Source organism: Oryctolagus cuniculus, chromosome 3 (genome assembly GCF_964237555.1).
Source record: "Oryctolagus cuniculus chromosome 3, mOryCun1.1, whole genome shotgun sequence".
Classification (NCBI taxonomy): Eukaryota; Metazoa; Chordata; class Mammalia; order Lagomorpha; family Leporidae; genus Oryctolagus; species Oryctolagus cuniculus.
The window spans coordinates 137,607,401-137,635,276 of NC_091434.1; the positions used below are offsets into that span (position 1 = coordinate 137,607,401).

At 41.8% G+C, this 27,876-nt stretch overlaps 1 long non-coding RNA gene across 1 annotated transcript in view; it reads left to right on the forward strand.

The window, feature by feature from the left end:
- The window catches only part of LOC138849197 (uncharacterized), a 52,641-nt gene extending 38,596 nt beyond the window's left edge, over positions 1–14,045 (forward strand). Inside the window, exon 4 of the long non-coding RNA XR_011387636.1 lies at positions 13,396–14,045. This is a non-coding gene — a long non-coding RNA (uncharacterized lncRNA). The remainder of the gene's footprint in view (positions 1–13,395) is intronic.
- Positions 14,046–27,876: the final 13,831 nt, after the last annotated feature.

Sequence of the window (27,876 nt, forward strand, 5' to 3'; positions counted from 1 at the left end):
TCTAATAGCATGATATTCCCTCCCCCCAAACCTCTTTCCTTCTCCCTTTCTCTTTTAGTTTTTGACATAACATATTTTAAATTCATTTTACAGTAAAAAGGCTTACTATTTCACCGAATAAGAAGTTTAACAAATAAGAACCAAGAAGACCCTAGTTTAGTGGTAATGTATGCAATGGCTATATACAATAATTGAATGGAAAAATGACCATTTCACCCATAAACAGAATATTTTAAAGTAATCACAGGTCATTAAAACCATAGTAGTATAACATTCTTAACCATTGGTTTCACAAAGGTAAAAAATGTGGTCTTACCAAACAATAAGTGTAGCAATACTGATACACACAGACTTTCTTTTTTGTTGGCTTTTTAAAGTTTAGCTCTCGCATATAAGGAAGAACATGTACTATTTGTCTTCTGGGTCTGGCTTATTTCACTCAACATGATGTCCTCCAGTTGCATCCATTTTTCTTCAGATGGTAGGATTTTATTCTTTTTTTATAGCTGAGTAATATTCCATTGTGTAAATATACTACATTTTCTTTGTCCATTGATCTGATGATGGACACCTTGGTTGATTCCAAATTTTGGCTATTGTCAACAGTGCTTCTATAAACATGGTGGTGCAGGTATCTCTTTGATACATTATGTCCATGTCTTTTGGGTATATACTGGGATTGCTGGATCATATGGCAAGTCTACTTCTAGTCTTTAAAGAAATCTCCACACTGTTTTCCACAATGGCTGCACTAGTTTACATTCCTACCAAGAGTGTATAAAGGTTCCTCTTTGTCCACATCCTTTCCAGCATTTGTTAATCTTTGTATTTTGGATTTTAGCCGTTCTGATAGAGGTGCGATGCTATCTCACTGTGGTTTTGATTTGCATTTCCCTGATGGCTAATGATGTTGAACATTTTTTCATATATTTGTTGGCCATTTGTATTTCTTCTTTTGAGAACTGTCTATTGAAGTCCTTTGCCAACTTCTCAACAGGATTGGTTTTGTTGTTGTTGTTGAGTTTTTAAGTTGCTGATATATTAAGAATATTAATCCTTTGTCATATAGGTGGTTGGCAAATAATTTTTCCCATTCTGTTGGACGTCTGCACTTTTGTTTGCTGTATAAAAGCTTCTGAGTTTGATATAGTCCCATTTGTTTAGTTTTTCTTTTGTTGCCTGTGCTTTGGGGGTCTTGTTGAAGAACTCATCCCCTACACCAGTGCATTGGAGTGTTCCCTCTGGTTTTTTCCCAGCAACTTCATAGTCTTATGTCTGAAATTAGGTCTTTGATCTATCTTGAGTTCATTTTTGTATATGATTAGAGGCATGGAACTAATTTCAGTCTTCCACATATATAAATCCAGTTTTGCCTGCACCATTTGTTGAAGAGACTATCCTTACTCCACTGTATGGCCTGAGCACTTTTGTCAAAAATCAGTTGGCTGTATGTATGTGGATTGATTTCTGGGCTCTCTGTTCCATTGATCTATATGCCAGTACTGTGCTGTTTTAATTACTGTAACTTTGTAGTATGCTTTGAAGTCAGGTATTGTAATGCCTCCTGCTTGATTTTTATTGTTCAGGATCGCTTTGGCTATTCTAGGTCTTTTGTGATTCCATGTGAATTTTAGGATTGCTTTTTCTAGTTTTGTAAAGAATGTCATTGATATTTTGATAGGGACTGCATTGAATCTGTAGATTGCTTTAGGTAGTATAGACATTTTTATGATATTGATTCTTGTGAACCATGAGCAGGAAATATCTTTCCTTTTTTAGTGTGTGCTTGGTAATTTCTTTCATAAATGATCATTTTCATTGTAGAGATCTTTTACTGCTTTTGTGAAATTTATTCCTAAATATTTAATTTTTTATGGCTATTGTGAATGGGATTTCTTTCTTGATTTCTGTTTCTGTGAACTCATCATTAGCATCCAGAAAAGCTACTTTTTATGTGTTTTTTTTTTTTGTAACCTGAAAGTTTACTGAATTGTTTTATCAATCTAGCAGCATTTTGGTGGAGTGTTTAGGTTTTTCCATGTTCAATGTCATATCGTCTGCCAAACTGATAATTTGACTTCCTCTTTTCCAATTTTGATACCCTTTATTTCTTTTTTTATAGAAAGCTTTTATTTAATAAATATAAATTTCATAGGTACAACTTTTGGATCATAGTGGTTCTTTTCTCCATACCCGCCTTCCCACCCCCAAACCATCCCACCTCCTACTCCTTCTCCCATCCCATTCTTCAATAAGATTCATTTTTTTTTTGACAGGCAGAGTGGACAGTGAGAGAGACAGACAGAGAGAAAGGTCCTCCTTTTGCCATTGGTTCACCTTCCAATGGCCGCCGTGGCTGGTGCGCTGTGGCCGGCACACCGCGCTGATCCGATGGTAGGAGCCAGGTACTTACCCTGGTCTCCCATGGGGTGCAGGGCCCAAGTACTTGGGCCATCCTCCACTGCACTCCCTGGCCACAGCAGAGAGCTGGCCTGGAAGAGGGGCAACTGGGACAGAATCTGGCGCCCCGACCGGGACTAGAACCCGGTGTGCCGGCGCCACAAGGCGGAGGATTAGCCTAGTGAGCCGCGGCGCCAGCCCTCAATATGATTCATTTTTAATTATCTTTATATACAGAAGATAAATTCTATACTAAGTAAAGATTTAAACAGTTCGCATCCACACAGGCACACAAAGTATAAAGTACTGTTTGAATACTAATTTTACTGTTAATTCTCATAGTACAACACATTAAGGACAGAGGTCCTACATAGGGAGCAGGTGCACAGTAACTCCTGTTGTTGATTATACAATTGACACTTTTTTTTTTTTACAGGCAGAGTAGACAGTGAGAGAGAGAGAGACAGAGAAAAAGGTCTTCCTTTTCCGTTGGTTCACCCCACAATGGCCACTGAGGCTGGCGCGGTGCGCTGGTGCGTGGTGTGATGGCCGCAGCGCACTGATCTGAAGGCAGGAGCCAGGTGCTTCTCCTGGTCTCCCACGGGGTGCAGGGCCCAAGCACTTGGGCCATCCTCCACTGCCTTCCTGGGCCACAGCAGAGAGCCTAAGGGAGTGGCGGGGCTGGACCTAGTGGGCGGGAGGGACCGTGCACACTGTGCCCACTGTGTCGGAACACCAGGGTGCAGGAAGAGGCTGGGGTCTCCTTCCACACCCACGTGGGAGTCCCAGGAGGAAAGTGACTGGAAGAGGAGCAACCGGGACAGAATCTGGTGCCCCGACCGGGACTAGAACCCGGGGTGCCGGCGCCGCAGGCGGAGGATTAGCCTATTGAGCCGCGGCGCCAGCCACAATTGACACTCTTATTCATGACATTAGTGATCACCCAAGGCTCTTGTCATGAGCTGCCAATGCTATGGAAGCCTCTTGAGTTCACCAATTCTGATCTTATTTAGACAGGGTCATAGTCAAAATGGAAGTTCTCTCCTCCCTTCAGAGGAAGGAACCTCCTTCTTTGATGGCCTGTTCTTTCCACCAGGATCTCACTCACAGAGATCTTTCATCTAGGTCATTTTTGCCACAGTGTTTTTGGCTTCCTATGCCTGAAATCCTCTCATGGGCTTTTTAGCCAGATCTGAATGCCTAAATATGCCTGTTATTTCTTTCTCCTCCCCAATTTCTCTCACTAAAATTTCCAGGACTATATTAAATAAGAGTGGTGAAAGTGGACATCCTTGTCTTGTTCCAGGTATGAGGGGAAGTGCTTTCAGCTTTTCCCCATTCAGTATGATATTGGCAGTTGGTCTGTCATATATAGCTTTATAATTTTGAGGAATGTTCTTTCTATACCTAATTTGTGCAATTATCATGAAGGGGTGTTGAATCGTATCAAATGCTTTCTCTGCAACTATTGAGATGACAGTATGGTTTCTCTTCTTCATTCTATTAATATGATTTATTGATTGTGAATGTTGAGCCACCCTTGCATTTCTGGGATAAATCCCACTTGATCATGATGTATGACCTTTTTTGATGTGGTTTTGGAATCATATTGCTAGTATCTGGTTGAGGATATTTGAACCTATATTCGTTATAGCTCTGTAGTTTTCTTTTTGTCCCATGTCTGGTTTTGGTATTAGAAGTAATGCTGGCCTCATAAGTAAAGTTTGGCAGAATTCCATCTGGTTCAATATTTTGGAATTGTTCAAAGAGTATTAGAGTTACTTCCTCTTTGAATGTTTTGTAGAATTCAGTAGTAAATCCATCAGGTCCCAGATTTCCTTGATGGAAAACTTTCGATGACTGCTTCAATCTCATTGCTTGTTATGAATCTGTTTAAGTTGTCTATATCTTCTTGATTTAATCTTGGTAGGCTATATGAATCCAGGAATTTATTCATTTCTTCAAAGTTTTTCAGTTTATTAGCATATAATACTTCATAGCAGTTTCTTATGATCTTTGTATTTCAGTGGTATTGATTATATCTCCTTTTCATCTCTAATTTTATTTATTTGAGTTTTTTCTCTGCTAGTCTGGCTAGAGGTTTATGTATTTTGTTGATCTTCTAAAAACCAACTTTTTTGTTATGTTGCTCTTTTGTATTTTTTATTAGTTTTAATTTCATTTATTTCTGCTCTGATATCTATTATTTCTTGCCTCCTGCTGATTTGGGGTTTGGTTTATTCTTGCTTTCTAAGTCTTCAAGATGTATCCTTAGATCTTTAATTTGAAACATTTCTGTTTTTTTAAATGCAACCACTTAATGCTATAAATTTCCCTCTTGTTACTGCTTTTGCTGTACTCCACAGGTTTTAATATATCAAGTTTTCATTTTCATTTATTTCAAGCAAGTTTTTTATTTCCTTTTTAATTTCTTCAATGACCAATTGATCTTTCAGTAGCATGTTGTTTAATTTCCAAGTATTTATGAGTGCTTTGTTGTTCTTCTTGTTGATTTCTAGCTTTATTCCTTTATGGCCTGAGAAGATATATGGTATGATTTTAATCCTTTTAAATTTGCTGATACTTGAATTGTGGCCTAATATGTGGTCTATCCTAGAAAATGTTCCATGTGCTAATGAGAAGAATGTGTAATCTGTAGCTGTTGGGTAAAATGTCCTGTGAAATACCTCTTGAGTACACTTGGTTGATATTATGTTTCAACTCCAGTGTATCTTTATTGATTTTCTCTCTGGATGACCTGCCCATTGATGAGAGTAGGGTGTTAAAGTCACTCACTGTTATTGAATGGGAGTCTATCTTTCTCTTTAGGTCTAATAGTATTTGCTGTTTTTAGCAGAGTTGTCTTGTGTTGGACACATATATATTTATGATTATTATATCTTCTTGATAAATAGAACCTTTTATCAAAATATAATGTCCTTCTTTCTGTCTTTTGACAGTTTTTGATTTAAAGTCTGTTTTATCTGAAATCAAGACAGCTATGCTTGCTTGCTGTTGGTTTCTATTTGTCTGGTTTATCTTTTTCTAGCCCTTCACTTTCAGCCTGTGTGTATCTTTGTGAATTGAGCTTCTTGTAAGCATATAGTGGGGTTGTGGTTTTTTTAATCCATTGTGCCAACCTAAGTATTTTGGTTGGTGAATTTAATCCATTTACATTCAAGGTTAGTATGGATAGATAAAAACTAAGACCTGCCACTGTGTTGGTTGGATACTGATTCTATCTTCTCTGTTAGCGAATTTTGTGGTGACATGTGTTTCATGTTTACTTCTAATGTGCAATTACTTTCAGAACTTCTTGGAAGGATGGCCTGGTGGTTGTGAATTCTCTCAGTTTTTGCTTATTTGGAAATTTTTTTCCCTTCACTGTTAAAGGATAGCTTTGCTGGATAAAATATTCTTAGGTGGAATTTTTTTTTCTTTTAAGACCTTGAATATATCATCCAACTCTATTCTGGCCTGTAGAGTTTCTGCTGAGAAGTCTGATGTTAATTCTAATTGGTTTTCCTTTATATGTAACCTGACGTACTGTCTTTAGGATTCTTTCCTGGTTTTAACTTTTGACAATTTGATGACAATATGCCTTGAAGGAGATCTTTTTTGGTTGCATCTGTTTGGGGTTCTTTGAGCTTCTTGTATCTGGGTGTACAAGTCTCTTTTAAAATCTGGGAGATTTTCAACTATTATTTCCTTTAGCAGGTTCTCAATGCCTTTTTTTTTTCTTCTCTTTCAGGAATACCTATAGCACAAATATTTGGTCGATTAATGGTATCCTACATTTTTGCATAGACTTTCTTCATTCTTTTTAAGTATTTTCTCTTATTTTGTCTGTTTTTTTTTTTTTCAAAATTCTTATCCTTGAGGTCAGAAATTGTTTCTTCCACGTGGTCTGTTCTGCTGTTAAACCTCTCAATTGTATTTTTTATTTTACTGATTGACGATTTCATCCCCAAAAGTTCTATTTTGTTTTTTCTTTAAATAATTATTGTATTCATTTGAAAGGCAGAATTACGAAGAGAGTTAGAGCTAGAGAGAGAGAGAGAGAAGTCTTCCATTCTGCTGGTTCACTCCCCAAATGGCTGCAATGGCCAGAGCTGAGCTGATCTGAAGCCAGGAGCCAGGAGCTTCTTCTGGATCTCCCACGCAAGTGCAGGGGCCCAAGGACCTGGGCCATCTTCTACTACTATCCCAGGCAATAGCAGAGAGCTGGGTTGGAAAAGGAACATCCAGGACTAGAACCAGCACCCATATGGGATGCTGGCACTTCAGTATGGGGCTTTAACCCGCTGCACCACAGCACTAGCCCCTGTTTTGTTCTTAATGAATTCTGTCTCCTTAGTGATATTGTCATTCATTGATTTCCTCATTTCTTTAATCTGTCTATCTGTGTTCTCTTGTATCTTTTTTAGTTTCCTTAAAAGTATTATTTCTTTTTTTAAGATTTATTTATTTGAGAAGTAGAGTTACAGACAGAGGGGAGACAGAGAGAAAGGTCTTCCATCCGCTGGTTCACTCCCCAAATGGCTGTAATGGCTGGAGCTGCACTGATCCGATATCAGCAACTTCTTCTGGGTCTCCCACCAGGGTGCAGGGGCCCAAGCACTGGGCCATCTTCTACTGCTTTCCCAGGCCACAGCAGAGGGCTGGATTGGACATGGAGCAGCCAGGACTAGAACCAGCGCCCATATGGGATGCCAGTGCTGCAGGTGGAGGATTAACCTACTGCACTACAATGTCGGCCCCCTTACAATTATTATTTCAAATTCTATATCTGTCATTTCATAGATTGCCTTCAGTTCAGGATCTAATTCTAGGGGACTATTGTGTTCTTTTGGAGGCATTACGCTACCTTGCTTCTTCATGTCTTCTGTGTCCCTATGTTGACACCTGTCCATCCTGTATATTTGTCCCTTCTTCTTTATGGAGGAGGTTTTATTAGAAAGGAGTTTATGGTTTACCTTGAATGCAGGGTATCACTTGGCTTGTTGCTTTGGCTTTGCTTCTAGGTGAGTGCAGTAGTGTAGTCCCTTGAGTGATTTCTTTTGTCTTAATGTCATCTCTGTCTATAAGTGACACAGTGGACTAGTCTGCTTCCATTTATAGGGATAGAAATGTGACTTTGAGATGAGTAAGAGTTTCATTGGGTCTGTATCTTTGGTCCACAGAGAATTCAGTGTCAGTATCTCTGGTGAATGTGATAGCCAGGGCCTTGCTGTTGGTGCTGAGGGAGATAGAGATGGCTGCCCCCTTGTCCCACTGGCAAACCTGAGCGATGTGGGGCTTGTGGGATAAACTGCTGTGGCTCTAGGACTATGTCATACAGATGGACCCTTCCTCAGGTCCTGCTAGGAGAGTCCAGCTGGTTCTGTGGCTTCTAATAACAACAGCCCCAGTCCTGTGACTAGGAGATGTGAAGTGAACCCTGTTCCAGTCCTGTAGGGCAACTGCAAGGCATGCAAGTGATTTATTCTGAGGAAATGAGTCCAGAGAGGTGGAATGCAGGTAGGCTTTTCCCTCGGTCAGAGCATAAATTCCAGTGGCATTGGGAAATTTAGAGCAAACTGTTACAGTCCTGGTGTTGCAGGATCATAACCCAGACCTCCCAAAGCAGAAGTGGAGTTTTTTATGGGCTGCTTCTGGTGTTAGCCCCCAGAAGCTAAGGTGAATCCACCTTGCTCACGTAGAGTGCATGAGCTTAGCTCTAGAGATAATGCCCCAAAACTCCCACAGTTTCAGGATACAGGGGAGCTGTCATTTGCCCAAATGTTGCCCTGACTCTGATTGTGATGCTTTTAGGAACAGGATAGGGATGCCTTGTGCACTGCTGAGTATGGAGCTCTGTGTCGGTGGGGTAGGGAAGGAAAGAAAAGCAAGGCGGCTTCCTTGCTCCGAGCCAGGATGTTGCTCAGACCCCAGTCAGCTTTCCAGGCTTGAGTAAAAGTCAATGTGTGACTGTGGACTTCCCTCTCAGATAAAGCTGCAAACAGCTGGGTATGCGGTGATTTCTTCCTACCTTGACGTGGTAAGATGGTGGCTCACAGGCAGCAGCTGGCTGGGCCACACAGCTGACTGCAGTGATGTTTCTGGCCCCTCTCTTGTCCTACAGAGTCTTTGTTGCTTTTTATTTTCACTTCACCAAACATTTCTGTCAAGCAGATGTCTGGGAATATAATCTTTTCTTTATTCTTTTCATATACCACAGCAGCTTAAGTTAGTGTGGCTATACCCTATTTAGCCATCTTGGATTCAGAGCAACTTTTTTCTTTTATTGTATTTCACATATACAGATTTAAGAACATAATACTCCATCTTACTCCCCCTCTCCCTCATTCCCACCCTCTAATTTTTTAAAATTTTTACAATAATATACATTTTTTAAAAAAGATTTTATTTATTTATTTGACAGAGTTACAGACAGTAAGAGGGAGAGACTGAGAGAAAGGTCTTCCATCCGATGGTTCATTCCCCAAATGGCTGCAATGGCCAGAGCTGTGCTGTCTGAAGCCAGGAGCCAGGAGCTTCTTCTAGGTCTCCCACATGGGTCCAAGGGTCCAAGTGCCTGGGCCATCTTCTTCCTATTCTTCTTCTTCTTTTTTTTTTTTGGAAACCTTTCCTTTTAATATCAAATTTTAGATGACCATTTTTTATAAAGATTTACTTATTTATTTGAAAGTTAGAGTTACACAGAGAGGAGAGGCACAGAAAGAGAGAGAGAGAGAGAGAGAGAGAGAGAGAGAGAGAAAGAAAGAGAGAGAGAGGTCTTCTATCTGCTGGTTCACTCCCCAGTTGGCCCCAATGGCCAGAGCTGTGCCAATCCAAATCCAGGAGCCAGGAGCTTCCTCTGGGTCTCCCATCCAGGTGCAGGGGTCCAAGGACTTGGCCCATCTTCCACTGCTTTCCCAGGCCATAGCAGAGAGCTGGATTGGAAGTGGAGCAGCTGGGTCTCGAACTGGCACCCATATGGTGCTAGGGCATTCATGCTAGGGCATTAACCCTCTGTGATGGATCATCTTCTACTGCTTTCCTAGGCCATAGCTTTATTGGAAGAGGAGCAGCCAGGTCTACAACTGGCACTTATATGGAATGTTGGCGCCACAGGCAGAGGATTAACCTACTGTGCCACAGCACCAGCCCCACAATAACATACTTTAAATTTTCTTTATAATCACAAGCTTAACTCTTCACTAGATAGAGGGAAAAAACCACTGTTCTTCAAGATTATAGAAAAGGAGTATAAATAATAATAAATCTCAAAATGTCAATTTCACTCATATATATTACATTTTTGTGCTCTATTAGTTACCACAAATCAGTAAAAATATGATATTTGTCCTTTGGGGATTGGCTTCTTTCACTAAGAACAGTGGTCTCCAGTCGCATCTATTTTGTTGCAAAAGACAGGATTTCATTCTTTTTTTATGGCTGAGTAATATGTCATTGTGTATATATACAACAGCTTCTTTATAAAGTCATCAGTCAATGTACATCTGTGTTGATTCCATATCTTAGCTATTGTGAGTTCAGCAGCTGTGAACATGGGGGTACGTATGTTGATTTCATTTCCTTTGGGCAAATTTCCAGGATTGGAATGGCTGGGTCATATGATAGATCTATTTTCAGATTTCTGAGGAATCTCCATACTGTCTTCCATAATGATTGCACTAGTTTACATTCCTACCCACAAGTATTAGGGTTCTTGGTTCCTCACATCCTTGCCAGCATTTTTTAAAAATTTTTAGCTTATAGCCATTCCAATTGGTGTGAGGCAAAACTGCATTGTGTGTTTTATTTGTATTTTCCTGATAGCTAGCAATCCTGGGCATCTTTCCATGTGTCTGTTGGCCATTTATATTTCATCCTTTGAAAAATGCCTGTTAATGTCCTTCTCCCATTTCTTAACTAGATTGTTTGTTTTGTTGTTGAGTTTCTTCAGCTACATGTATATCCTGGATATTAATCCTTGATCAGATATATAATTTGCAAATATTTCCTCACATTCTGTTAGTTGCCTCTTTACTTTGTTGAGCATTTCCTTTGCTGTGCAGAAGCTTCTTAGCTTGAAGCAATCTCATTTGTCTATATTTGTCTTTTTTTTTAAATGTCATTTTTATTCCTTTTTTTTTTTTTTGACAGGCAGAGTGGACAGTGAGAGAGAGAGACAGAGAGAAAGGTCTTCCTTTTGCCGTTGGTTCACCCTCCAATGGCCTCTGCAGCTGGCTTGCTGCGGCCGGTGCACCGCACTGATCCAATGGCAGGAGCCAGGTGCTTCTCCTGGTCTCCCATGGGGTGCAGGGCCCATGCACTTGGGCCATCTTCCACTGCACTCCCTGGCCACAGCAGAGAGCTGGCCTGGAAGAGGGGCAACCAGGACAGAATCCGGTGCCCCGACTGGGACTAGAACCCAGTGTGCCGGCGCTGCAAGGTGGAGGATTAGCCTAGTGAGCCATGGCGCCAGCCTATATTTGTCTTTATTGTCTGTGCTTCTGGGGTGTGTCTATTCAAGAAGTCTTTGCCTAAGCCAATTTCTTGCCATGTTTCCCCTATGTTTTTCTTCAGCAATTTGATGGTTTCAGGTCTTAGATTCAGATTCTGATCCCTTGTGAATTTACTTATGTATAGGGTGTAAGGTAGGGGTCTTGTTTCATGCTTCTGCATGCAGACATCCAATTTTCCCAACACCATTTGTTGAAAAAGTGGTCCTTTCTCCAGGGAGTGATTTTAGCTTATTTTTCAAAAATCAGTTGGTTGTGGATGCATGGATTAATTTCTGGGGTCTCTAGTCTGTTCCGTTGGTCAACATGTCTGTTCTTATGCAGTAACAAGCTTTTTGATTATATCTACCCTGTAGTATGTCTTGAAATCATGCATGCTGGCACTCAGGTTCTTGTAAAAGGCTTTCAGCAAAATAGCGGCTATGTGCTCAGTAAATAATTAAAGAGGTCTTTCCCTGTCCAAAATATAAAATAATCCCCTATGTCTTCTAATTCTTTATAGATTCATTTATTTAAAAGAGTATAACATTTATAATGAATATTGTAACATAATAAATATGTAACATTGTAAAAAATCAAATGTAAAGGAAAAATTATCCTTTGTGAATTGTATCTCTGTTATTTGAACTATGCATTTGCTTTGAAATGTCACCTTTGTCATACACCAAATTTGCATGACTGTGTGAGCTGAATTCTGTATTTTATATCATGATTCATTCATCTAGCGTAATTGTTTTTGCTTTACAGTATGCTTTATTTTCTGGTAGAGTTGCCTAATTCATTGGGCTTCCTTTGCAGAAATTTCTTTCTGGCCAAGCTTGAATTTTGGTACTCATTCAAAAATCTTAGAACCAGCTTCTCTGATTTTTAGAAATCGATTACTATTTTTATTGGGGTTGCAGCCTATTTACATATTCATTTAGAGAGAATTGACAGTCTTAACAATGTTAGCTTTTCCTCTTCCAATAAAAGGAATAGCTTTCCATTTTAAGCAAGCTGTTTTTATTTTTAAATGTCTCTCAGAAGAGTTTTAAAGTGTTTTGAAAGTATTTTTTTTATAGTTCTGGCATATTTTAAAAGTTTATTCCTATTTGCCCCTCCTCATTCCTTCTTTTCTTTCTTCCCACCTTCCTTTCTTCCTTCCTGCCTTCCTACCTTTCTGCATGGCTCCTTCTCCATACCCTCTTCTTTCCCTCTTCCTCCTCCTCCTCCTGCTACTGTGGCAAATGGCATCAATTATTTCATTGTTTTCTGACTACTTTTTGTTTGCATATAGAAGAACTATCAATTGTCCCTTTGTGAGCTTGTATTCTGTAACTAGATCAGAAAACTAATGAAAATCCTCTAATTTCAGTTTCCTCATTACAATTATGTGTAATTACCATGTGTTGGAAGACATAAACTAAATCAAGAATACTTATTTTTGGAATAGAGACCCCAGTGCAGCTAGTACCCCAGAGACCAAATATAGAGAGGGAATAATGGTGGTGAGAAAGCGGCTGACTGTGACAAGGGGATTGGGATAGCAACCCAGAAGTAGTTTGATTAAGAATAACACAAATAAAAAATGGTTTAATATAAAAAACACAAGGAGATTTATGTTATTTGCTGCTATTAATTTAAATGACTGAATTAAAACTACATAAATGAAACATTACACTCAAGAAAATAGGCATGAAAAATCAAATTATTTATTAAGCTAAAAATTAGTGGCATTAAGAGATTAAAATAGAATGTGCATGTGGCACAGTGGGCAGGGTAAGCTGCTGCTTAAGATACCTATATCCCATATTGGTGTGCCTGCTTTGAGTCTCAGCTACTCCTCTTCTGACCCAGCTTCCTGCTAATGCATCTGAGAAGCAGAAGCTGGTGGCTCAAATAATATGAATTTCTGGAGTTCCTTGCCCCTGGCTTTCTGCCTGGCCCAGGCCCAGCTACTGTGCATATTTTGGGGAATAGGGAAGGTGAACCAGTGGATGGAAAATCTCTCTCTCTCTCTCTCTCTCTCTCACTCACTCAGTCTCTCCTACTATCTTTGGCACTCTGCATTTCATATAAATAAATAAATATTTTAACAAAAGAAATAAATACAATGGCTATTTTGTTGGGAAAATATCTGAAACCAACAAAATCTCCCCATACCCACCCCCTCATCAAAAAAAAAAAATACCCACCCACAGGCACTTAATTTTATTCTTAATCAGTTCCAGGAAAGGTTTTGAGATTTCACAAATATTAATTCGTGTAATCATCCTAACAAAACTATTATGCTCATCTCACAACTGAGCAAAGTGAAGAAGTGAGATGCTAAGGAACCTGTTATCCAATTTCACCCAAGTGGCACATGATGGCACAGAGCAGCAGGATGGAACAGTGCCCTAACATATGTTCTCTAGTGCCAAAATGCCCAAGTTCAAATCCTGGCTCTCCCATGTTTCCCCTGGTAAAATTTTTACTCTTTTTGTGCTTCAGTTTCCTAAAACAGGGGATGGAATACCTAAGAAGACATCATTCTACATTATTAATACAAATGCAAACTGGACTGAAGTATGCAATAAACCAAATGGAGTTCAACTAAGGAATTTAAGAATGTCTTACCCATCACTTTAATATATCCAATAAGAAAAACAGGGTGTCCCTGTATGTTTGTGGTGTGTGTTTCAGTCATCTCAACAGACCATGTCAACACTACTCCTGAACCAAAAAACAAACAACACAACCCTAAACAGCCAACAACAGCAACTTCTTCCGAATCTGATAAGGTAAATCATACTCCATGGTAAATTACCTGAATATGAGGAATTAACTCTAACATAAGAACCACATGGGAAACTTTAAAAAATTTCCAATGCCTGAGACCTGCTGTAGAGTAGCTAAATCAGAATCTCAAGGGGTTGGGGCATTGTCAATAAAATAGGAATAACTTGACTAGAAGAAACCTAGTTTTGTTTTAAAGTCCAGAATAAACCATGATGTATATCATGACCAGTGTTTTGTAACATTATTTTGAAAGTTCTGGTACGTACACTAATACATGAAATGAATAAAAAAATTGGGCATGAGGAGATACAGATCATTATTTGTAACCAACGTGATTATCTACTTGGAAAATGCCAGGAGGATAAATTGAAAAGCTGAAGAATTTCTAAGAGAGTTTACTTATCTACAAAGGGAGCTCTTCTATGTATCAAGAACAATGAGTTAGATGATGTAATGATAAAAATTCCATTTAGATTATTAGCAAAAAAATGTGGAACTTAGATCAAGAAGATAGTAAAGCTAGCTTTGATAAATAGCCTAGATCTATGGTTTTCAAACAATGTATCTGGGTCCCAGGGTCACAGTAGCAAAGTGGGACATGATGAATAGGCCTGAGTAGGAGCGTCACAGGACTCTCACCCTGCTTCAAGTGAAGCAGCTCCTTTGTCTTGTTTGCAGCATTGACCTTCTGCATAAGATTTTTCTTGGAGAAATGTTTCGGCCACTAACAACTACTTTCTTTCTGCAAACTTGTAGCCCACAAAAAATGTCCCTTACAAAGACGTGCTTCCCTTTGCTCTCCAAGGAAAGGTTGATTATTCAGCCACTTGTTTTTTGTCTATTGAGTGCCAACAATATATAGAACTTGCCATTTGTTGAGTACCTACTGGGAGCCACTACTGTGCTGAGATTTTACATACTTTATCTGCAAATACAGATTGAGTGTCCCTTATCTAAAATGCTCAAGACCAGAAGTCTTTCAGATTTTTTTCTCAGATTTTGAAATATTTGCATATACTTAATAAAATACTTTGGGGATGAGACCCAAGTCTAAACATGAAGTTTATCTATGCTTCTTATATACCTTATACACATAGACTGGAGGTGACTTTACAGTATTTCTAGTGTGCCTGCATTTGGACTGCAAACTGTCACATGAATTCAGGTGTGGAATTTTTCCACTTGTAGTATCTTGTTGGCACCCAGAAAGTTTTGAATTTTTGAGCATTTCGGATTTCATATTTTGGGTTAGAACCGCCCAACCTGTACCATGTAAGGAAGGTATTGTCCCCATTTTACAAATAAGGAATAGCATTCAAAATAAGGAGCTTGTTGCGGTCTGGCAAAAGAACTTCAGTTATAACTTGAAAGTATCTCAGCCTGACTTTGGAGTTCCTTTTCTTTTTCCAATGTACCACACCATTGCTTAGCACCCGAGAAACAATGATGGCATTTGAGGTTACTGTGATGATTACACTGGTGTTCCTGGCCCATGGACACCCTCATGTTAATGAGGCTGTTGGTGTTGTTGGATGTGGGAAAGGAAGGGAGGAGAGGTTGATCCTGGTGAAGGTGATGCACATGGGATGCAGCTGGTTCTGGTGGAAGAGGTGGAGTTATTCAGCCTAATGGCTGGTCCTCTGTCAGTTGAGGTGGAATGAAGAGTATAAATGTCCAAGACTCCCTGATAGAAGCATTTTCTGTCCAGAAGAGACATAAGCATGGCTGTTGGGTTTGAAAAGCAGATAACAAATCTGTGGGAACTGAGTGGTGACATTAAAGGAGAAGAGATGTGGAGAGATGGGACTCAGGTTGAAAATGAGCTCCAGGCAAAAGTCGCTTGGGCAGGACACATAGCACATGTAGAAATACTTTCTCTACCCGGTGCAGTTCTCTGAATTACATTGTTCCTAGCTGTTCTGCACATGTGCCAATAGATCCCTCCCCTGTGCTTAAGTGAGAAGAATGGAAGCAGTGGTATAAAGGACATTATGATCACTGCATTAGTCTGAAATCTTGACATTGGGCAAGACATGCTTGGCAGTGTTAAGGAGGAGGTGAGAATGTGGAGACAAGCAACACATTTCTGTAAGATAGTAATTACGAGTGTCGTTCGGCCTTGCAGGTGCACACCCTCTGTTAAAAATAAGTTAACAATGGGGAAGGAATGCTTCCTGCTTGTTTCCTATAGGGGCTGCTTGATCTCACAAAGCTCTGGATGCCCCCTGATCAATCAGGTGGGAAAATCAGATTGTGTTCTGTCTTGGAGACTACCTGAAGAGGGAAGAAGAGCTAAGTGCTGGGTGCCTACCAATGGGACCAACTGGTTGAGGACATTATGTTTTCTGAGTAAACCAAGAAAACTGACTAGGACCCAGGTGACTCTCCTTCATACTCCCTTTCATGGATGTTTCATAACACTCATTCTTTTCTCTTTGTTTTTTCTCTCCTCCATGTCTCCTCCCTTCTGAATAGTTGCTATTCCTCCATCTCCAGCAGTGAGCACAGGTCCCTTCCTGTACTGCCCCACATTCCATGCACGCAGTGCTCTAAGGGTCTGTTCTTTTCAGTTCATATTGGGTTTTGAGAAAGAGGCCCTAGTCCTAGGGAGCTTTGGAACAGAAGTAGCAGGCAAATTATCAAGACAGTGGGATCAGGAAACAGGTTGGGCCTGTTAATCATCACCAGGTGGAACCAGTTATCAAAAGGCGGGTACAAGGTTAGAACAAGCAAGGATAGTGGAGGCTGAGTCACCCCAGCCACTACACAGGTTCCTTGGGTTTACCATGCACAGGTGCAGGGTTGGCCCACAACTGAGAGTGGTGACGGCCAGGAAGAAGGGATACAGATCTGGGAACTAGCACTGCTTCCCAGGGCTCTCTGGCCAAGCCATCGTGATTCTCTCTTCTGTCATGGTTGGGTTAAACAATGATCAGAGGCCTCGGTCTCCCAGCTTGAGCACTTCCTCTAGCCAGAGTCAGGGGAAGTCCAGGACGGGGAGGGAAAGTCCTATATAAGCTGGCACTGTGGTTCCCACTACACCTGCGCTCGGGATCACCCTGGGGAATGGGTCATCTTCTCTCAGGAATCTAAATGTAAACCTTTCAGAGAAGTTATTCTTCAAAGTCACAAACCACCATGCTGTTTCTGAAGTGGGTAAAGGGAGAACCACGGAATCTAATGGGTATTTGCTAAAGGGCCAGGAAAGGAGCTGCAGGGAAAGATGGGTACCCTGAGTGCACTCTAAGGGGCTGGACCTGGCCTGTGCCTCCCAGACTGATCTGCTCATGTCTTGGTGTAGCACCAAGGAGCAGAGTCAGCAGGTGAGGCAGTCGGTGACTCAGGCTTGAGGCTCCATGTGGCTTTGTAAACATCGAGGTCAAGTAGGGAGACACCTCATGGAGAAACATGGCCATCCTGCGGTGACTCAGTGCCCAGGATGGTTTTATTGTAGTCTTGCAAGTGGAATATCCTTATAACTCACCTGTTCAAGTATGCGTGTATTTATTTATTTAAAAGCCAGAGTTAGGAGAGGGAGAGGGAGGGAGGGTGAGCTCTTCCATCTGCTGGTTCACTCCCCAAATGACTGCAACAGCCAGGGATGGGCCAGGAAGAAGCCAGGAGCTTCATCTAGGTTTCCCACATGGGTGCAGGGGCCCAGGTACTTAGGCAGTCTTCCACATCTTTACCAGGTGCATTAGCAGGGAACTGGATCAGAAGAGGCACCAGGATATAAACCAGTGCCCATATTGGATGCGGCGTCACAGGCGGTGACTTAACATGCTGTGCCAACAAACTGGTCCCCACCATTGCTTTTTTACTTTTTTGCTTTTGGAGGGAGTTAATGGGAGTCTGGGAATCTGATAGAGTGGATGAAAACATGAGGCAGGCATTAGAGTCTACAGTAATTCTGTTCCAATCTTTGTAGGTCATAATGGTAGCACATAGACCATGCAGGAAGGAAGCAGAAAAAGAAAAACTCTCTGCTGTGGCCTGGGAAGGCAGTGGAAGATGGCCCAGGTCCTTAGGCCCTGCACCCGCATGGGAGACCAGGAGGAAGCACCTGGCTCCTGGCTTCAGATTGGTGCATCCCGCCAGCCATGGTGGCCATTTGGGGGGTGAACTAACGGAAGGAAGACCCTTCTCTCTGTCTCTCTCACTGTTTAACTCTGCCTGTCAAGAAAAAAAAAAAGGAAAACAAGCAGACATTTCCCACCCTGAACGCAACAAAGGCATTGAAATGAGGACAAGGTTTTTTTTTTTTTTTTTTTTTTTATTGTATTTAGGATCTAGAGATTGTGTTCATCAACACAGCAATCAAAGTACAAATCAGTTATATTGTTAAGCTATACACAGGGTAATTAAAAGTAATTTCTGTAGAGTGTTTACAAAGTGAGCCACCTATATCGTTGTCTTGAGTGCTCAACAGTGTCAATTTAGAAAGTATTTACTGTGAACTCAGCCCCTTATGCAAATTCTCATTTAATTCTCACAAGTACTCTAAGCAGAAGGCAATGCTAGACCCCCTGTTTTGTGGATGAATGAGTGAGGCTCAAATGGTCACATTATGTGTCCACAGACACATATAGCTAGTAGACAGAGCTAGAATTCTAAACCAGTTCTGAATCCAATGCCAAACCATCTCACGGCTGACCTGGCAAGCGGGGACTTAACACGGCATAGGCAATTTCGGTTTATAGAAAGTTGAATGAACTTGCTGATGATCTACTACTTTTAACTTATAAAAGATGACCATATGCTACAACCTAATAGATACGAAGGTCATCCCAAGTTTTTACATGTCCCTGTAAGAATCTAAACTCATTCTTTCTGCAGTTCCACTCAATTTTACTCTCAGACATCTGACAGTTGCCCTTTGGGGATCTCACCACTTTGTTGGGGGTGGGGAGGAGTGCTGTGGCAAAGAGGCAAGGTGCTGTTTGTAAAGACTCCCGTAGGGAAATCTTGAGCTCTTTGGATAAGGCTCTGGGAGATTGTAGAGAATAGTCCTAGAGAGAATAGGAGAGACTTGGCAACCCATATTGCTTAGTGAGGGAACAGCTCACACAAAGTCAGTGACATGAGGGACATGAGTGACAGCGTCTTCAGGGTACTTCTAAAAAACAGTTACTTGAGAGAAAGCGCTTCCATTCATTGGTCCCAATTCCCCACCCCCCCAAACCCCACCCCAAGTGCCTGCAGCTCAACCAGGAGCTGGGAACTCAATTCAAGATTTCAACACAGGTGGCAGGAACCCGACTACTTGCTGTCTCTCAGCATCTGCATCAGCAGAAGCTGAAATCAGGATCTAAAGCCAGGACTTGCACCCAAGCACTCAGATACAGAACACAGGTGTCTTAGCTGCTAGCCAAACATCTGCCCCCAAGGGCCTGTGGCTGTGGCTATGGCATAGGCCTTTGCCTAGGGAGTGGAGGAGGATGACAGGGAGAACCCCAAAACAAAGTGCCTGGGAATGTTTCAGAGGTTGGGTTTTATCCACTCCAGGAAAGCATTTAGATACTTCGAGCATTGAAGTGACACATTCACATTTTTGGAAAGTACTCCTGTGTGTGTGTATGTGTGTGTGTGTGTGTGTGTGTGTGTGTGGAATGGGTTGGAAGGACATGCTGGGAAGCAGGGGGACTGGTGGTGAGAAGTCTAGGCAAGCCACGATGGGTGCCTGGCTGATACAGCTGACAAGGGACAGAAGTCACAAATGATTTGGGACTATTTAGGAAGTAGAATTGACAGGCATTGGTGACTGATGAGAAGCAAGGAGACATTCTACAAATGGTGCATGTGTTTGGAATCTCCAAGTAGGTTCTTGGCTTCACCGAGTCTTACAAAGACTTACTCGGGCCTCCACAGAAAGGAAGGATGCATTCTCTATAGGAAGAATTCTTAGATCACAAAGAGCTGTGTGTGTGTGTATGTGTGTGTGTTTGTGTTTTGAAAGAAGGAGGGACCGGTGCAGTGGTGCAATGGGTTAAAGCCCTGGCCTGAAGCACTGGCATCCCATATGGGCGCCGGTTCTAGTCCCGGCTGCTCCACTTCCTACCCAGCTCTCTGCTATGGCCTAGGAAGGCAGTAGAAGATGGCCCAAGTCCTTAGGACCCTGCACCCATGTGGAAGGCCCTGAGGAAGCTCCTGGCTCCTGGCTTCGGATTGGCACAGCTCCAGCCATTGTGGCCATCTGTGGAGTGAACCAGCGGATGGAAGACCTCTCTCTCTGCCTCTACCTCTCTCTGTAACTCTGACTTTCAAATAAATAAAATAAATCTTAAAAAAAAAGAAAGAAGGAAATAAGAAAGGGGTCTTTAGCCTGGAAGTCACTCCACTCAAGACAGGGTTGATATTCCTTGGTATGGACCGAACTGACATATTGGCCACTACTCTTTCTATTGGTGACTGCTATGCTTCATGAATTGTCAGATATTTTGATCATCATTCCTACTTTTTCACCAAGAGGACAAAGCAACTTAGCAATTCTATAGGTGTCAGAAGTGCTACATACATGAGACTGTACGCATGGATGAGTCATCATCTCTAAACTCTCGGGAGGAAAGGAAGCTTTGGCACCAGAATCTACTGATAGGGTTTGCTGGATCATGTTAAACACCAAAAGAAAAGGGGAAGTAATTTGGGCAGGGCCTTGATGCTTATGGACATCAGCTGATATCAATGAGGCATTGGTTCCAGGGCACATGGCAATTCACAAAACCTACAGGTGCTCTAGTTTCTTCTATCAAATGGTATAGTAATTGCATATTACCTGCATATAATAATACTAATACTCTGCGTCATTTACAGGTTATAATACCTAATGTACATGCTATATAAACATATAGTGCATTTTTAGAGACAGTGAAACAGAAAAAGTCTGTACATATTTAATACAGATGAACCCACACATAGGAAGGGCCAGCTGCCTTTGATTTCTGGAAGAGAAGGCAGATCTTAGTTTTGTTGGAAACAACCTGAAACTCATGCTGGACCCCTCAATTGTTGCAAACTCTCTGGATAGGTTAGTCATCCTGGGTCTGTAAAAACCCTTTCCTTCCTTAAAGGGATGTTGACACCATTCCAGCCTCCCCACAGGAAGGGACAAGGATGGGGACAATGGATGGGTTTGTCCTGATGACTGCCAGTTTGTTTCAACATAATGTAAAAAGTCAGTTTTTTAGATACCTAAAGAAAATTTCTGGGTACATTACCTTTAGGTGATTGACTTTGAGTCAAAATCCAATCTCTTGAAAGAAATGTAGTCTTCTGATGAGATTAAGCACACACACAAATAACCACCTTGTCCTTCCCTGTTGGAAAGCTGAGTTGTCAAAGGAGGCTATATTATCATTAAGCATGTTCTTGAAAACTAGCAAAGCACATTTATTTTTTTTAATTTATTTTATTTATTTGAAAGACAGAGTTAGAGAGAGAGGTAGAGACAAACAGAGAAAGAGGTCCTCCATCCACTGTTCACTCCCCAAATGGCTGCAACAGCCAGAGCTAAGCCTATCAGAAGCCAGGAGCTTCCTCTGGGTCCCCCATGTGGGTGCAGGAGCCCGAGCACTTGGGCCATCCTCTGCTGCATTCCTAGGCACACCAGCAGGGAGCTGGATCGGAAGTGGAGCAGCTGGGACTTGAACATGTGCCCATATGGGATGCCAGCACAGCAGACTGGGGCTTTAAGCCATTGCACCACAGTGCCAGCCCCACAAAGCTCATTTCTAATAAGTAAACCGCCTTCACCCAAAAGTGAAATCCATTAAAACTTTGTTCCTGGAAACTTTTCTCTCGCATATGATCTATATAGCCTTGTGTGTATTTTCAGAAGGCTTGAAAATAGGAAGAAGACTTTGAAATTTTTCCAAGCAGCCTGGTGAGAAGATGTCCAAGGCTGGGGAGATAAATGTATTAATCAATTGCTTTCAAAGTAGGCTCCCGGCAATATTCGGGAAAGACATGTGTCAGCAATGGTGAACTGCTTGATGGGAGTAGAAAACAACATCAGCTGCCAAATTAAATCATTCCAAAGATTTCTGAGTTGGAAATGCCTCATGGTCCATGTCCTTCATGATTTACGTGTCTAAAAAGTGACATAATTTAACTGCTGTAAATTTTTGAATTTTATACTTTGTTTTTCTCTACTCTTCTGGTTCTTGGCATCTGTATTTTTAGAGGTGTGGATGTGTTTATAACACACAGTCAGGGACTCCATAGGTAAGGCCAGTTTTGGACTTGGCCAAAGACTGGCTGAATATTTCTGCCTCTGCATTTAGTGAAACCTGGAACTGGAGTTGAGCAAAGCCAAGGGACTGCTCTGGACTCCAGGATAACTTCACATCGCTCTGTCTGGGACTGCACAATCGCCAACAGAGAAACGATGAGTAGGTTAGAAGGTACCAGAGAGTGGTCTTGATTGGGCATCCCCTACTGGGACCCTGTGTTCCTTGAGTCAAAATTTAGAGAACGATGCCTTAAAAATGAAGATATATTTTCTCTAGTGCACATTTTGGATATTCTCATGGCCCTAAAGGGCCCCCCTTTCTCTTCAGGCTGTACTGTTTCAAAACGTCCCTTCCAGATCCCATGATACAGACAAATAAAATGCAGTTATTCAGAATATACCTCTTATTTTCTTGAAGTGATAGAATAAAGGATTATTAAGTACAAATGAAAAACTTTCTTTCAAAATTTATTTGGGAGGCAGAGAGACAGAGATCCATCTATTTATGCATTCCCCAGATCCCAGCTGCGACTGGGCCAGAGCTGAAACTTGGAATGCAATCCAGGTCTCCCAAGTGGGTGGCAGAAATTCAGTTACTTGAGCCTGGAAAATTGTATTTCAAAGACATAGTCAGCTAAATTAGGTTCTCTTCATTGGTCTGAGAAAATAGCCTTCAGAGTTAACAGAATTTCTGTGATGAATGGCTTTCCAGGTTACAAATCCACCTCAGTTGAAAGTTAAAGGATGACTTTATTAACACATAGTGAAAATTTATACCACTGTAACAGAGACAACAAATTGTCCTCCACATTGCCTAGCAATCTAATTTAAGCTGAGCACCAAGCCTCCCAAGGTCAAGTGTTGCTTGTTCTGAGTGTTTATTGCAGTAGGGTGTGGCTGAAGGCTGATGGTGTTTGTGTTGTTGAGTGCTTCACATGTGTGCTATGTGTTATGAGAGGTTTGGGTACAGAGACCCTTTACCGTCCCCTCCACCGGCGTTCCCTTCTCTCTTGCTGCTAGAGTATGTATGCTGCCATTTTGGGTCAGGACAACCAGATAGCAGAAGTTGCCTCCCAGCCCCGTGACTCATCAGGTCTTGAACATCCCTCTGGATGTGGGTGGAAGAAAAGCAAACTGGCTTTTCATCACTTGCAGCTTAACCTAATTCTAACTAATTAGCTTTTATTATCATGACTTAATCATGACACACTTAATTCTGCCATTTTGGTATTAGTTTAGTGCCTGGATTAAGTTGCTTCTGTAAATTAGCCTTGCAAACATGTGTAAGGATGCACACTCTTTTTAGTATTAAGCATCTCTTAGTGAGATCTCTGGCATGCAACTGTAAAGCACTATCACCAAATTTTTTCAATTACTAGGAAGCCTGCAAAGAATCAATTTTGCAAATGTACTCATTTTTTTTAATCCTTCTTCAAAGTCAGTATCAAGAAAACTATGAAGGCTTTGAACCTCCTAAAATATGAAAGTAGTTGAGAGACTGGTCTGACTGAAAACAGAATATCCAAAATACTGATTAGAGTGCAAAACCAACTTATGGACATTCTGTAGGTACCAGCCACTAGTGTTTCTGGGACTAACAGATCTAGGATGACCCCACTGGCAGTCGGTTTGCTGGCTGTCAGCTGAGTCAATGGATTGGCCAAGCCATGTGTCTTTCATTATCCAGCATGCTAGCCTGGTTTTGTTTATGCAGTGGTGGCTGGGTTCCAAGAGAAATGTGCAAGGGCTCTAGAGGATTAGGCTCAGAACTGGCATGCCATCACTTTAGTCTCATTCTATGCCAAAGAAAGTCTCAAGGCTAGAGCAGATTCAAAGGATGGGGGAATAGACTCCACTTCTGGGGGAGAAGCACTTCAGAGTCCCATTGTGATCGATGTGACACAGGGAAGGCTGAAGAGTGGGCTCTATTTTGGAACCAACCCAGCACATGATTCGTGCATCCACATTCCTTGACCATGCTCCTCAAACAGAGTAGGGCATGCCCAGGAAGGCAGAATAAATCCTGTATGGATTAATGAAGAGAGCTGAGTGATTATGATGTCCTTGAACATCAGAGGATTATAGATTTCATTCTCAGATTTTGTACCATGCCAAGGCAATCATTTTGTTACTCGGATTCTAACTTAGCCTCTTTCTCCCAAAAATGACACTATCCAGGTAATGAAAACTGAGGGATCTGTGTAAAAGCCAAGATTGTAATTAAAGCAGTCTTTGCCTCTGAACCCCACGACTCATTCCAATCAAATGTATAAGAAATGGTAAGGTCAATGCCCTGGGAAGCCACAGTCAAGACAGAGGCAGGAAATCTAGGGTAATAGAGTACACGATGTGGTAGGTACAGACAACAGAGGCTCACACTGGGGAGAAAGGTAACATGGGGGAGGGCGCCTTCTGGAGGCAGAGTCAGGAATAGCATTCCCAGGCCCCACCCCCAGGCTCACTTTCCTATCAGTCCTTGTGGTCCGAAGTCATTCTTTGACACTAGCGCACACAGTACTCTCTAGTTGCTGTTGAGACCAAACCAGCTGGCACTGTCTAGGTCTCTCTCGGGGCTCCTATGATTGTTTCCTCATCGAAGGCAAAGACCCCTCTCTGCTCAGGGGTGTGTGAAGGCTCCTGCCAGGATGTGGCTGTCTCACCTCAAAGCTCAAGGTCGGAGTCTTTCTATAGATCTTCAGGTCTTTTCTATTCATGCTTCCTCAAGGGGCACAGGAAGAAGAAAAAGCCATTCTCTGAGGATGGAGGACACTTAAAAGATTGAGCAATGCTCCTCCCCAAGGTAGCTCTTCGTAGCCAGGACGTGGTGACCAATATGGTTTGGATGTGGTTTTCCCCCAGGGGCTCATATTGTGGAGGCTTGGTCCACGGTGTGGTAGGTTGATTTGGTGAAACCTTTAAGAAGTAGAGCCTAGAGGGATGTTCATAGAAGAGAGTTAAAAAAAAAAAAAAGGGTAGGGGGGTGGGATAAAGCTAGCTTTGCCCTGCCCTCTGGCTTCCTGTCTCACTGTGTGGTTACTGCTGTTGGGATGCCATCTGCCATAAGGTTGTCCCTAGAGTAGATGCCAGTTCCATACCCTGGAACCTCAAGGACTGTGAGCTAAGTGAACTACTCCTCTTGGAAGAGGACTCAACCTCAGGTGTTTGATTAGAGTAATGGAAACAGAACTAATGCAGTGACCCAGGATGAAGACAGACATTAGCCCCAAGATGAGATCTTGCCATGGCTGATGGTGCCTGTTTTCATTCTCCCATTCAGGACTCCTTAGTTGAGCCAACAGTCCTCTCTAAATCCCCTGTGTCCATTTCTCCCAGTACAGCCCCAGAATCTTAGTACAGTGCAATCTGTGGTCACTTTCTGCTTCCTGGGATGGGAATGCTGAGTAGGGATTTCCCTATGACCCTCACCATTCTTCTCATTTTTGTGTATGTCTAATCACAATTTTTAAAAATGCAGTCTTTGTTTTAGTTACAAACTCCCTTTCTTAAGTGAATGGTCACAACTGAATACACTGGCTGCCCATGGTGGGGCCTGCTTGGAGCTGGTGTCTTTAGATTCTGGGTACTGAGGTTAAAGCCAGTAGCATGGAGGTTCTGGAAATGATACAAAGCTCTTTAGTACAAAGCTGTTCAGCACAGAGTAAAGTGGGCATCTTTCACGATAGAGCGCAGAGCATTTATCATGTGGACCGTGATTTCCCACCCGCACTATGTGTTTAATGCTTGATAGTGAATCATTGTTGTAGTTTTACTTTTGTGCTGCATGAATACAGAGAATTGAACCTGGTGACCTGTGGAAAAGCTGGCAAGAAAGTCATAAGCCAGGGGCTGGTACTGTGGTGTAGTGGGTAAAGCCGCTGCCTACAGTGCCGGCATCCCATATGGGCTCCACTTCTGATCCAGCTCCCTGATGTGGCCTAGGAAAGCAGTAGAAAATGGCCCAAGTCCTTGGGGTCCCTGTATCCGTGTGGGAGACCCTGAAGAAGCTCCTGACTCCTGGCTTCAGATTGGCTCAACTCCAGCTGTTGCGGCAATTGGGGAGTGAACCAGCAGGTGGAAGATTCTCTCTCTCTCTCTCTCTCTCTCTCTCTCTCTCTGTCTCTCCTTCCCTCTGTGTGTAACTCTAACTTTCAAATAAATAAATAAATGTTTTAAAAAAAGTCATAAGCCAAATGAAAGTCAGATGGTAACAGTTTATATCCCTCCTGACTGACAGGTTACAAAGAACAGGAGTGCTACTTGGGGTCTTCAAAAAAAAAAATCCATGGAAAATGAACAATTTGAAAACAACTATGCATGGATTTCTAAAGCTTTTTGCACCAAAGAAAACATCATTTAATTCCATTGTCCAATGACTCTTTGAAGTACCCTTGAATATCAGAACTGAGTCTTGTCTACATGAGAAATTGGGAGAGAGAAAGACCTGAGTAGCAAGGTGAAGGGGCATGGCAGGATATCCAGGCATAGTTACCCTGGAGCTTTGGAGAGGTTACCCATGTTGGCAAGGTAGGAAGCAGAAAAGACAACTTTATGTAACAACACTCAAACTAGAATGTTTCATTAGGTTTCTGTTAAGTTTTAAGACTATGCATTTCAAACATGCTCCTAGAGGGAGGTGCTGGTCTTCACAGCACACTTTGAACAAGAAGATGCCATATTGTGATCTATCTGCCCAATGCATCCGTCTCCTGGAGAAGAGTCTGGCTGAATGGGAGACAGGAGAATTGATATGAGAAAGGATACTTGTCAGTGAAATAAACAGTCTGTGGCAGAAACAGTGCCAATGGCTTTCAATCTCTTGTTTAATTTTGATATAACCCTGTAAGGTAGGCAGCAGTATCTCTTAGGGAGATGAGGAAAGTACAGCTCTGAGGTTTTTGGTTGCTCACCTAGTATGTTCCATTGTGAATTAAGGAATGACAGTATTTATAATATTGGGCTATTGGCCATGAATCTAGTAAATGCTTGAAATCTGTTGACTTGATCCAGTGGCAGGCTTATGTTTTTCCAAAGTGAAATAAACCTATCTATCTTTTCAAGCCTATCTACTTTAAAGATGCCTGGGTCGTATGGTAAGAACTTATGAACTGGATTGGCAATTACATTACTCCTGTTAGAGAATTGTGGGCCATCTGAACTTTCTAGGAAGTTTCACTGGGATCACTCTTTATAAAGATAGTCTTTGGGGCCTTGGCTAAATGGGTTAAAGCTGATTCAAGTCCCAGCTGTTTCACTTCTGGTACAGAGTCCTGCTAGTGCACCTGGGAAAGCAGTGGAGTATGGCCCAAGTGCTTGGGCTCCAGCACGTAGTTGGGAGACCTGGAAGAAGCTGCTGGGTCCTGGCTTAGGATCTGCTCAGCTCCAGCTGTTAAAGCCATCTGGGGGTGTGAAACAGCATATGGAAGACCTTTCTCTGTCTCTTCTTCTCTCTGTAACTATACCTCTCAAATAAATAAATGAAATCTTTATTTTAAAAAAAAAATAGTCTTTAGAGGTGGGATTGATTAGGGAAGTTGTACCAACTGTTGTACAGTGGGCAACCCTTAGAAATGCACATGTATGTCATGATATTAAGGAATGATTAAAAATCCACCAAAGCCACATAAAATGGGAAAAGACTTGACCCATTTCTGATGCTCTTTATTCCTTTGTGCAGATCCATATTTCCATGTGATATTATTTTTCATCAGCCTGAAGGGCAGCTTCTTTTTTAAAAATATTTATTTTTATTCAGAAGGCAGAGTTAGAGAGCTGTCTTCCATCTATTGGTTCACTGCCCAAATGGCTGCAATAGCCAGGGCTGGGCCAGGCCAAAACCAGGAGCCTCTTCTGGGTCTCCCACATGGGTGCAGGGGCTCAAGCACTTGGGCCATCTTCCTCTGTTTACTCAGGAACATCAGCAGGGAACTGGATTGGAATTGGAGCAGCCAGGACTGGAAGTGGTGCCCATATGGGATGCTA